Here is a 10,652-nt window from a genome sequence, read left to right on the forward strand (position 1 = left end):
AAGTATAGCAAAAGGCAATCCATTTCCCAGGCCACTTCAGCCCTGCCCTTTAAATCAGGGCCAGCAATGATGTGACGGAGGGAAGCAGATGCCATTTCACCACATGCAATCTGAAGGGAGGATGGGGGCGTTAAAATTAAAATGTCAGTATTTGCTAGTGACAACACATCCAAAGTATTAGCACTTGAATGACTAGCAAGACCAGCCTAACACGTGTTCAACTGGATTCTTGACAACTTTGCTAAGGAGTTGCCAGCTACACAAGGCTAGCTTTAAAGACTGACACAGATTCACATGCCCCAGCCCCTGAATAATTTTCACTGCCCTGCACTGGACTCTCTCCAACTTGTCCACATCCTTTCTGCAGCGGGGGGCCCACAACCGCACACAGCAGTTAGCCATGTTAGTCTGAAGTCCATCAAAAGGCCAGGTAGCTATGCACCTTTATACTACAATATGTATGTAGGCATATATCTTATTTAACTGATAAATTTTATGCACTAAAAATGCCTTTTCATTCCATCCAGGAAGAGCACACACCAACTGCTGCAGCTTCCTTAGCCTGACAAAGGGTTTTTGAACCCACAAGCTTGCTTAATAACTATTCTCCAACTATTTGGGTTGGTCTAATAAAAGATATCAAATTCACCCAAGGAACCTTGTCTGCCAGTGTCCTTAGGCCAACACAGATACAACCCAAACCCCTGCACTAAATATGATATACACCAACACACATTACACATACACCCACACACAGTTTTCCTGAAGCCAAGTTCATTTCACCAGAGGCTGTGAAATAAGAGCAAAGTACAAAGTGGAGGGAGCGATTAGAGTACAATAGGTAGGAAAGCAGGAGGGAGGAGAGGGAAAGGCTGTGGGAGGCATACAAAAAACCCTGTGAGCAACTTGGCACAATAGTTGCGTATTGCAATAATTTTTTATTTTTATTTTTAATCTCAATTAAAGTCATCATGACTGAAATAAGTGCATGACAACACTGGCAGACAAGGTTCTTTGGGTAAATGTGATACCTTTTATTAGACCAACTAAATAGTTGGAACAACTGTTCTTTGCAAACTTTTGGGTGCAAACGCCCTTCTTCAGGCAGAGGGAAAGTCAGGGAGAGAACAAGTGAGGACTACTGGTTTTAAGTGGAAATAGCTGCAATTAAATCCAGGGAATAGTTGCTGTGCTTCGCCCTGTGTAGCACTGCACTGAGGACACCTCGCTAACTCGCCAGCAGAAACGGCGGAGTGTGGGGATGACATGAACTTAAGCATGACTCTAATCATGCTGAAGAGGTGATTAGCTGCACGCTGCTGTCTCCCTGCCCCCAGGTTTCCTGCTGCTACAACTGAGCAATTGGTGGCCAGGCAGCAGGCTGGACCCTGGCAAAGGGCTCAAACCATTTCCATCTTGTGACAATGCTCTCTCATGTGCCATCACATATACTACTTAAAGCTTAGTTGTGCCCATGCCTGATCCCGACCAGCAAAACCACCTTGGGCTGTGTACCCTGAGGGAGAGAAGGGGCTTGCCTCTAATCATTAAAGAGGTATCTAAATTCTTCGGAAAACTGTTCCAGTCCATAAGGCTATAAACCTAACCTTGCAAACACAAGGCAATGCAGAGCCTACCGTCTTAGAGAAGCAGCCTGCCCATTCAAAGCTTTTGGTGCTATGCATGAGTCATTTTGCTCATCAGCAGCAAATGAGTTTTTTCAGAGGGGGGGGGAAGGGGGGGGACTGGGAAATTTTAAGGGGGAAGAGAGAGAGGGAGCTTTAGTCGCCTGGGTTTTCCTCACTTGAGCAGCAGCTGCTACTGTTGCTGCTTTAACAGCACAGGCTGGGCTGCTACCACTGAGGGATAGGCAACAGTGCCAGGAGCCTCCCTGTCCCCACAGTACCCCATTTGCACCCCTCCATCCTACGGAGCAGGGCTGACCCTTCCCCCCAGTAGGAAGGGGTGTCAATTCACCCATCTCCCCCAACCCCCAAATACTCTGCTGGACATGGCTCTGCCCCTGCCCAGGCAGCATCCCCTAGAAGTCGGCACTCAGAGCTAGTGCCCCTCTCGCCCTGCCCTAGTGACACTGCTGATGTCACTACTGGTGTCAGCTCCTCTCCTCCCGCACAAAACCTTTGGACAGTAAAACTGACAAAGAATATCAATTTCACTGTTTCTTCTCAGAATCAGAAAGTTAGGGATTCATAGATGTTAGGGGCTGGAGAGGACCTCACAAGACCATCTGGTCCAGCTCTCCTGCACTTGGGCAGCAAAGACTGCCAAGGTCAGATGGAGGGGATGGAAGGGACCAGCCCCAACTAGATCATCCCAGCCATCTAGCCAGGTCTTCAAAACCTCCAAAGATGGAGACTCCACAACCTCTCTGGGTAACCTGTTCTTCTAGTGAGAAAGTTTTTCCTAATATTGAACCTCAACTTCGCTTGCTGCGGTTTGAGCACATTGCTCCTTGCTCCGTCATCTACCACCACCGAGAATGGTCTAGCTCCAGTCTTCTTGGGAAGTCTGTTAACATCACAGGAAGATACTGGGGCTAAAACTAAAACCAGAGGATAAGGGGAGAGGTAGAACAAGAAGAACCGTTTCCCCTTATAGGAGCCCAGGGGCTTTGGGCTAGGAAACAGTAGGCCTTCACCTTTCTAGCCACAAAGAACAACAGAGACTTTAGCCTTTGTTAGGAAACTAACCAGCAAAAGGGCAATACAATATATGGACCCAGTTCTGGAGAATGGTATAAATACATCCCATCATCCATTTCCCAATAAAGGACTATAGGGAGGAGGTGGGAGTGAAGGGATGAGAAGATTACTGAAAATTATTTTTGAAGTTCACTCATGCATCCACTTTACCTTTAGTTTAGTTCTTAAAAATCTTTAGTTTAAATTCATCTCTGGCTGGTGGATCTACTCCTCTAGGGCAGCTGGTTGTGTAAATTGTTTGAGGCCTGACTTCAATCATGCTACTGCAAACTATGCTAACAGGTCCATGTGAGCACATACACAACTCACTGCCCCAGGGTATGGGCACACACAGTAGGGCAGGATAGGAATCTGCAGCACATCAGCCCCTCCATGATTACTGTACCTTGGGCTACTCCATGGTAAATGCAAGGACACGTCTCTTTGCCTTGTGATAATTTGGACACGTACTCATATGTCTTCAGATATATTTTAATATTTGGCTGGTTTTTCCCCCCCACATTCCATAAAATAATCCTGATGTATGGACAATCTTAATTATTTTAGCGCTTAAAGGCTTTTTAAAACATCACACTAACAACATCCATCCATAATCTCTGCCCTTTAAATTGTGGAGAATCAAACCTAAAGCTCTTGATATACAAGAATTCAGCAAGTATCATCATACTTTTCTAACCTGCTCTGAAGTTTTAGCTTCGAAAGACTGTGCCTGGACACCTACCCAAAACATCTTAGGGTATTGCTGTGGGCCAAAATGCATTCTTCAAACGGCAGCAGAATTAATGTCTGTGGAACATTTGCAGCAATAGATTTCATTGACATTTCCTTCCCACTGAGAAATTCCTTTGCACATGCACATCGCTATATACCAGGTCACAGAAGAGGCTAAAGAAAGTCTGAGCCAGAGGAACACATTCTTCAGTCTTTTGTTTCTTATAGCAAGATGTCTTGAGCAAAATGTAGAGATGATTGCTCTCCATCCAGCAGAGCTTCGAGTGACCCCCTACACCCTTCCAAAACACGGGCTGTCAATGGCCCTGGTCACCTACCTGAGACAACATACCTTTGTCCTTCTCTTCTTTTGAGGGCCTCCTGTTTCTAAACCAATTCTGGTGGCTGCTGAGCCCTCATCCTGCCACTCCTCAAGCTGTTCTGCTGCCATCTCACTTACACCAAGGCAAAAGCCCTGCATTATTTTGGTCACTTGTGGGGGAAGGCCTGTTTAATTATACTTCAACCAGAAGTGTCAGCTGAAGACTTCCACTGGAAGAGCATATACCCAACCCTCATAAATAAAACAAAATAACATTTCTCACCTTTAGACATTCGTTTTAAAGCTACAGAACCATGTCCCACATTGTACCCAGCTACAGTACAGCCAAAATAAGATTATGTGCTACAAACCTTAAAACTCCCATTCTCCAAGGAAACATTTGAAATTTTAACTTGCAGACTATGTTTGAAATACTGTAATAAATTATTAAATTGTCTTTAGATAGGAAACATAAAAGCCTCAACTAATGCACAAATATATTGTGAGCAACCTTTAATTTCAGTTACATTTGATCTAATGTATCTTGACAGATTTATTCACCGTCTGACCAGTGGTTTCCCTTAGTCATAAATTTGGCATGTTCCCATCAGTACCACGTGTGTGTAAACGGGGTAGATTCAGCTAAGATGCACAGTTCTAGCACCGAGGTTAAAGGGTTTCTTGACTAGAAGGAAGGGATCTGATTGCCAGCCAAGAACAGCTTTCCCCTGCTAATACTGATGGGCCCAAATTAAAACTCTAGACCTAAACCCAAACAGAAATCCAGATCTGATCCGATCCTGTGGCTCAAGTCCACGTACAGAGATTGCGAAGGGGAGGGAGAGAGGTAACCACTAGAATACCACAGGGGCTGGGACCTCAAATATAATTACAGCCTTGTTCACCAAAATTAGGGCCATGTCAGCACTTTTTACAAACTGCAGAAAGAATATGCAACTCATCTGTTTAACCCAGGCACTCGCTAGCCTGAAACAGTCTTAAGAAAAGACACGCATTAAAATTCATATGGTTGAAAGAATGCTGCGTTACAAACAACCCATTGGATTATGAACTGAAATAAAATACGGGAGATGCATTGCTTTCTTCCTGCAGCTGCAGTCAATCTGACCAGTTAAAATGGTGTTTACCTCGTTAGAAAGAAAGGCTTTCCCCAGAAGCGTTTATGCTTTTAATTTAGTTTAATCTGACTCTATTGATTAGGTTGTCTACAGTTTTTCCAGCCAGAAAGGGGGGGGAGGGGGAGGGAGAAGGGGGGGGTTGGTTGGTTTAAAGTGACATCTAAAACTTCAGTTTTGTAAATTATCTAACTGTGGATAAGGAGCTGAGACTGCTTTCTTTCAAACAGTGTTAAAGGTGAAACACTTGGCTGTTTTACAAAAGCATGTACCTGCATGGAGTACATTTCAACATGCCGATCTGAGTTTAGGTCAGGGAAGCTGTAACTCATCCATCTACTCTGAAACCTTGTTGTGCCCTGCTCAGGATCAGGCCCTCTGTTAATTTACACCTATGGGTTAATGATCTGATCCAATTACTATTAGCTTTAAGGAGAGAATCAGATAAAGTCAGATATCAAGGCTTCCCAGAGTATCTGTGGGCATCAAATTACTAAGTAGGCTGCAAAGCATCCTATTTTTCCGGGACACAGAGTGACTCAACCTTTTCTAAATGCTGTTCGAGAGAAAAAAAGGCCAAAGAACTGAACCAATGAGAAGACCGTGGTCAGGCTGTGCTTCGACTGCCCTGACCTTCAAATCACTGAAACATCTTTGTATCTGATATTTCCCCCTAAAGTCATTTCTGTAGACACAAATAAAATAAAGAAAGATTTATATGATGGTATCACAGTCCTATTTTTATGAAGCACTAATCGCATTCCCAGATGGCTAAACTATCCTGCCTTTGGGCTCAGCATTGATCGCAAAAAAAAATCTGATTACTGCCAAAGAAAACAGTGGAGAAATGATATTATTGCTAATGTACAAGCTTAATTAAGCCATCTTAAAATTGAAAAGCCCCATCTGCTTTGATTCTAGGAGGCCAAACAGCCACAGAGCCACTACACATGGAACTGAGAGCACTTCAGAATAGTCCAAATTCTCTCACTAGTCACCTGAAACACTGGTAAAATAATAATTCGTGTAATTTTTGCTGCACAAAAGTGATTACAACCCTTTATTCTGATTGGCCAGCAAGTCACATGCCCTGCTACTGGCAGCTCTACCCAAAATCGACTTTGCAAATAATAAATAAATCATAATTCTGAACGATCTGGATTTTGCAAGTATGGGAAGACTACACAAAATAAGTAGGCAGCGTTCACACTGACATGCAGCATGACGGGGATTACTCAGACCATAAAGAGCAGGAAAGGAAATTAACAGTCACAAAAATTCTTCAAGCACTTCACAGCGGTTTGCAAGCTCAAGGGACATTGAGGGACAAGGTAAGCTGCTGATGCTACACAAACAGCAGAGCAGGAAAGTCACACTCATCGCTGAATATTTAATTCTCTCTCACACACACAGGGCTGTAAATGAGACAACAATCCCAGCATTAACCCACTCGTTAAAGGCAGGAGTACAACTCAGGCAGCCCACAAAGTACTACATTTAGCAACCTATTTCCTGAAGGAAGACTGAAATTAATAGAATTGGGGTTTTTTTGTTTTTTTTAAGCAGAAGAAACCCCCGAGTGACTTTACCAGAAACTATATGCCTCCACCAACCACTGAAGTGCTTCCTAGGTTTTGAATGTCTCAATCTGAGTTATTATAAAGTGCATTCAGCTTCATAGGCTTACTAGGGCATGAATTTAATGCACACAAAGAGAGAGCCTGCAAAGTGCAGTGACAAAGCACGCTGGCTGGAACAGGACACGCTTGCCGGGGGATGGGTTTATTTAGCCGTGGCCTTTTCGTACCCAACTCCTCCGCAGCCTTGTGTCTAAACTTACTTGTGGCAGCAGCATTCAGTGTCATAGCAAACACTCACTTAATACTTAAAATATGACAACTGTTCCTTCTAAATCAGGGCGCTCCGCTTGAAACGAGGCCCGATTTATATAAATAGCTCGCCGTTTCGAGCCCCATGCCGATGACTGGGCAGGGTACAGGCCTCGTACGCCGTATCCAGTCCGCTCGCCACACCCATCTCTGCGAGCGGCGAACGCTTATCCTTGCTGCGTTACTGAATTACAGCGCAAATATCCCCTGATGCAATGCCGCAACCATCCTGGTAAAGTAGGGAAAGAGACCAGCCAGCCAGCAGCGCGGCCAGGGAGCCCAGGGGAACCACAGGGCTGGGAAATAAAACTTCCCCAGGCCCGGCGAAGATGCCCCGAAGACGCGTGCCATACCGTGTGGGCCAAACGCACACGGAGTCGAGCTGGGGGGACTCGAGGGGGGATACCAGTCCAACCAGTGGCCGGCTCCAGCAGGGACAGTGACCTCAGCCTCTTCTGCTCCAGCGCCACAAAGACTTCCCCAACGGCTCCCACTTCCTGCGTCCGGGACGACCCAGCCCCAGCCCCAGACAGATGCTGCAGGATGCGCCCCCCGCCGCTGCGCTTCCTGTCGCTTGTGCCAGGGCCCGGCAGGGCTGCGCTCCATCCCCCCCCCCCCGCCTGCCACACCCATCAAGGCACCCCCCCTCCCCCCAAAACCCTGTACCCTCCCCCACCAACCCCCCACCCAGGGAGGGCTCCAAGACTGGGTTCAGGTGTCCAGAGCCAAGCATTTGGGGGGGGGGAGGGAGGGTTGCAATGGGACTTGGGGGGGGGGGGTCAGAAGAGTTGCAAAGGGGTAGTTTTGAAAAGGGGGGGTGAAAGGGGAAGCGTGTCGGGGGGGTGCAATGGGGTGTTTGCAGGGGGGGGTCAGAAGAGTTGCAAAGGGAGAGATTTGAAAAGGGGTGAAAAGGGGGATGTGAGGGGCGGGGCTTGGCGGGGGGGTTGAAAAAGGGGAAGCTTGCGGGGGGGTTCAAGGGGGGGAAGAGCTTCAGGGGGTTATGGGGGGGGGTGTTGCAGGCGTGTCCCAGCCTGGTCCCGGCTCGTGGGGGGCAGCATGGGGGGGTTCCCCCACCCCGCCCTGCCCTGCCCTGCCCAGCTCGAACATGGCGCCCCCCGGCCCGCGTCCCCCCTCACAGCCCGGCGCGGCGCTCACCCGGGGCCGGTGCGAGCCGCCTGCGCCGCCAGGACGGAGCCGCCGGTGAGTGTCGCCCCGCGGGCCCGGCCGGGAGGGAGGGAGTGAGGACGAGCAGCGTGGAGGGCGGCGGCCCGCGCGGGGGAGGGAAGGAGGGAGGGATAGCCTCCACACGCCCCTGCTGCCTCACCGGGACGATCGACCTTGCTGGGCGAGGAGGCGGGATCTCCATCGCCGGCCAATAGCGGCGCGCCGCGGCCGCCGCCGGCCAATGGCGGCGAGCGCGGGAGGCGAGGGGCGGGGCCGGCGGCGGCGGCTGCTGAAGCCGGGCAGCGAGTTCGGGTGAGGCGTAGTGTGCGGGCAGGAGGCTGCTGCCCTTCCTTTACACCGGGATACCTGTCCTAACAGCTCAGCTCAGCTCAGCTCGGCATTGCCTCCCCTACTGTAACAGTAAATCTAGATAGTATCACTGTCTAAACGTAGGAGTTTGCTTTCCAACTGCGTTCTTTTCCCACTGCTGGGTAACCACTGTCCTCTGGAGAGTGGATCCTTTTGGGAGATTCCTACATTGTGCATCAGGTCTTTTTGGGTTTCCTTTCCCCTTTTCAAGGAGAGGATGGATTTGTAATAAGAGACTAGAATAGCATTGGGCAGGGGTGATTTCAGGGCTGCTCCGTTTCAAGCACGGAGCAAAGCCTTCGAGATCTGCTAGCCATGCAGGATGAGAGATGGTCCGGGCTGCAGTTTATAAATGCCGTATAGACCAAAACAAGACACATTTGGATGATCTGTAAGGTCCCTTCCAGCCCCAAACACCTATAAAGCGATGAAGACAACCCCTCTGTCTCCAATGTCTCAGTTCGAAGCCTCAAAGGGGATTTACAAAACACCTTTCACAGGCGAGCCCACGAACTTCACTTCATAAAGCTACTGGATACAACAAATCAAGGACTAAATACAGACATTGGATTTATGGCACATCATAACCTGCCTACCATCGGATAGCCCCAGGTAATCTCTCTACATTTTACCAGCTACCTTGTATCACTAAGTCAACATACCCCTCTTTCCCCACCCCGCACCTACCTGTCTCACACCCATTAACTCCTATCCCCTCTGATCTTCCCTGCCATGCACCGGCATTTACATTTGCATTTTCACAGACCTGCATTTTGCATGTTGGCTTAAGCTATTCCACCCAGAAGAGCACACAAACACCAGCAGGCTCTCCCTATGCTTGAGGAAGAGTGTTTGTGCCCAAAAGCTTGGAAAGAACAATTTTTCCAACTATTTAGTCCGTCTAATAAAAGATATCACATTTACCCAGAGAACCTTGTCTGCCTGTGTCCTTCAGCCAACAAACAATACCCCCTGAGAGACCAAAAGGACCTTGGGAAAGATATTTAAATGTGTGTGAGTGCTAAGGATGCAGCCATCCGGATACCACGTGAAGAACTGCTGCAGTACAGAAGAAAACCCCCCACAAATCGCACACCGCTGGTTATGACGTATCACCCCTCCCTCGAACCTGTACAGAAAATCCTCAAACAACTGCAACCCATACTAGAAAGGGACCCTATTCTTAAAAAGATCTTCCTAGAGCCACCCATCCTAGCCTTCAACCAAGCACCAAACCTCGCCAACCGCATCACCAGAAGCAAACTTCCTCAGGCCCAGAACACACCAAAAGGATCCAGACCGTGCCAGGACAAGAAATGCAAACCCTGCCAACACATCTCCACCACCCCCACTATTACTGCACCCCACAACAGAGCCATCGGCATCCCTGCATCTTACAGCTGCACCTCCAGAAATGTACTATACCTCATCCAACGCACCAAATGCCCTGATGGAAGATATGTAGGAGACCAAACAACAACTGCGCACCAGGATGAACACACACCAGACGTCCATCAAAGACAAGAATACCCAAGTACCGGTGGGGGCACATTTCTCCCAAGAAAACCACTCTCTCTCCAATCTCTCAGTCCTGATCCTCAAAGGGAACTTACAAAACACTTCCCAGAGATGAGCCTATGAGCTCCACTACATCAACCTCCTGGATACTAAAAATCATGGACTAAATATAGACATTGGATTTACGACACATTATAACCTGCCTGACATCTGACTTCCCAGGTATCTCTCCACTTTCATGCCCCTTCTCTCACCCTCCCTCCCTCAGCCTGTCTCTCACCCATTGACTCCTCAATCTACATTTTCACTGACGGCCTGTCTTGTATGCAGACCAGCCCAGCCACTGGCTTTACTTTTCATTCCCTCCAGGAAGAGCACACACCAACTGCTGACACTTCCTTAGCCCGATGAAGAGTTTTTTAACCCGAAAGCTTGCTTAATAATTGTTTTCCAACTATTTAAGTTGGCCTAATAAAAGATATCAGATTCACCCAGAGAACCTTGTCTGCCTAAGGATGCGGACAAGCACCAGCCCAGCTTTCCAAAAGCACTTGGTTGCCTCCTTTCCACTGATTCCAGGAGGAGTTAAGCTCTGAGGCACTTCTGAAAATCCCACCAGATGCCTATGTGCATCCTTAAGCACCTAAACATTTTAAACATCTGGCCCTTGGCCTTCAGTCCCACAGTGCTGCCTTTACTCGCTCTTCCTCTTGAGTGACTGTGCCATGAAGACCGCATGCTGCAGGCACGCAGAAGGTAAAAGGCAAGGGAGCAGAATACAACTGTGTGGTCCTTTGGAGATGCAGGAATGTCAGGAATC

The 10,652-nt window shown here is 48.1% G+C and overlaps 1 protein-coding gene across 9 annotated transcripts in view; it reads right to left on the minus strand.

Annotated features, from left to right (window-relative positions):
• Window positions 1-8,111, minus strand: part of MAP4 (microtubule associated protein 4) — a 218,583-nt gene extending 210,472 nt beyond the window's left edge. For 3 of the 9 annotated variants that reach the window (XM_006260507.4, XM_014604457.3, XM_014604454.3), the window contains exon 1: window positions 7,937-8,108. The gene's annotated coding sequence lies outside the window, so the exon portion shown is untranslated. Of the gene's footprint in view, window positions 1-7,134; window positions 7,254-7,936 lie in introns of those variants that run through there. The other 6 variants (XM_059729272.1, XM_014604462.3, XM_014604461.3 and 3 more) reach the window with 4 other exon arrangements.
• Window positions 8,112-10,652: the final 2,541 nt, after the last annotated feature.

Source organism: Alligator mississippiensis, chromosome 5 (assembly GCF_030867095.1).
Source record: "Alligator mississippiensis isolate rAllMis1 chromosome 5, rAllMis1, whole genome shotgun sequence".
NCBI lineage: Eukaryota > Metazoa > Chordata > Crocodylia > Alligatoridae > Alligator > Alligator mississippiensis.